We start from the raw sequence: 2,279 nt of genomic DNA, 5'->3' as shown, positions 1-2,279 counted from the left end.
GAGCTTAGGAGTGTAGTTAATGATCCTCTGGCAATATTTTCATACTGTTTGATTCGAATAATCACTCGTCTTAATAGTTAAAGTCGAAGGACTATGTGTCATTGAGTCATAAGAGTATTTGTTTTCTGAACCATAACCACCACAGTCTTTCACCACAGATTTCAGGGAAAGAGTGTTTTTTCTTATTCTTTTTAAGAGTGTTTTGTTTCTTGTGGCGAAACTGTTTTTCTGTTGTTTTTATAAACAAATTAATATTTCTGGACCACTAATTTTCATTTAGTGTAAGGGAAATCAAAACATTTGAATCTGAGGGTATTGTTGCAACGTATATACAACGCAACACGACTTCGATGCATGTATATAAGCACTCATATGAAGGCAAGGGATTAGTGTGGTATTTATGCCTTTCTAATGTGCTTGTGGTTAATGCAGAAATATGAAGTAGGGTGACGTTATTACCAAATGCATCTAAACAGGACCAACATTCTGTTATTCTTTTCTTATTTGCTGAAGGGCAAACACCGCTAGACATTCATTGGAGAATGAAGAACCTGTATGGAGCAGGATGTCTCTCGAAAACCATCGTTGTGGAATGGTGCGCCAAGTTTTGTGCTGGTCGCCATTCGCACAGGACCCCGGTCGAGCTGGGAGGCGAGCCTCACCCATAACAGGCAACAACAAGCGGGCAGTTGATGATACTACTAGGGCGGACCGGCGCATAACCATTCCTGCGCTAGCAAATGAATTCAACATCAGCTTCGGTAGCGTGCAACACTTTATCCAGCAGGAGTTAGCCTACCGTAAGGTCTGCAGCTAATTAATACTCTGGGTGCTGGACGCCAAACGAAAAGCAACTGGATGGCTGTTTGCCTGAAGCACCTGATGCTTTTCATTGTTGAAGGCAACACGTTCCTTAAGTGCATTGTTGCAAGTGACGAAAGCTGGTGCCACCACTGGGAACAGGAGCCGGAAGCATCGACAATGCAGAGGTGTCATCCATCATCCCCTCGTCCCAAGAAGCTCGAGAGCCAACCAACTGCCGGAAAGGTGATGCTCAACCCTGTTCTTTGATTACTGGAGACCATTGCTTACTGATTTAAAGGAAACTTCTGTCTCCATTATTGCGGTACTGTAGTTTGCAACTTTGAAAAAATTACGGCATCCATTTAAGATCAAACTTCTGGGGAAACTGCGACAAGGGATGCTGAGCTTTATGGTAACGCTTGTCCCCATATGGCTACCACTCCTTCACGCAACAGGACACAGAGTTTTACGAAACGGATATCTTCAACCTGGTTCGTTGGTGGGATGTCTGCGTCAGTGTTCACGGGGATTTTTCCTGATTGGCGTACCGATTCTGCATTGTACGGCCTTCGAACAGAAACTTTTTGATAGGGCGACCACATTAATTATTGTAATAGAAATCCCACCACTGTAACTTAGTTGTTATGGTCAGCTCTTTAGTCATTCATTGTCTGTCCAGTAGGCATTTAGTAACGTTTCCTCATCCACAGTAATTTGCAACCAATAGGTCCATCGTGCCAGGGAACAGTACGAACCTTGATTCGTCAGCCTAGAGGGGAACTCGCATCATAAGTACACACATGGAAAACTGAATAAAAAGAAAATATACATACAAATAAAAAACGAGCCATATACTTGGGAATTTTTTTGTTATTACATCTAGCAATTTCATCTTCTTTGCAAAGTTTACATCTCTGCTCAATAGGAAATGAATGATATCTTTACACGAGGATTATTTGGAAAGTAAGGTCCGACCGGTCGACGAATGGGAAACACAGCGAAAAAAAAAATGTCTTCCAGTTCTCTATAAAGTCGCCACTCCGAATTAGATATTTGTTTTAGCGTTGTACCAACTTTCCAATACCCTCGTCATGGAAGACAGCCTCCTGTGCTTTCCACTACTTCTCAACGCTGGTCTTTAGTCCGTTATCTGTGGCAAAATGTTGCCTTCTCGCCTGCCGCAGTGGCCGAGCGGTTCTAGGCGCTACAGTCTGGAACCGCGCGACCGCTACGGTCGCAGGTTCGAATCCTGCCTCGCGCATAGATGTGTGTGATGTGTCCTTAGGTTAGTTAGGTTTAAGTAGTTCTAAGTTCTAGGGGACTGATGACCTTAGAAGTTAAGTCCCATAGTGCCCAGAGCCATTGTGTTACCTTCGCAGCCAGCGGTTCATGTTAGCAGAGATGAACATCAGTGGGGGCCAAGACTGGGCTCTATGGTGGGTGATCAAACACATCCCATTGGAAACGATGCAGGC

Source organism: Schistocerca nitens, chromosome 3 (assembly GCF_023898315.1).
Source record: "Schistocerca nitens isolate TAMUIC-IGC-003100 chromosome 3, iqSchNite1.1, whole genome shotgun sequence".
NCBI lineage: Eukaryota > Metazoa > Arthropoda > Insecta > Orthoptera > Acrididae > Schistocerca > Schistocerca nitens.
This window is presented reverse-complemented; position numbering follows the sequence as displayed.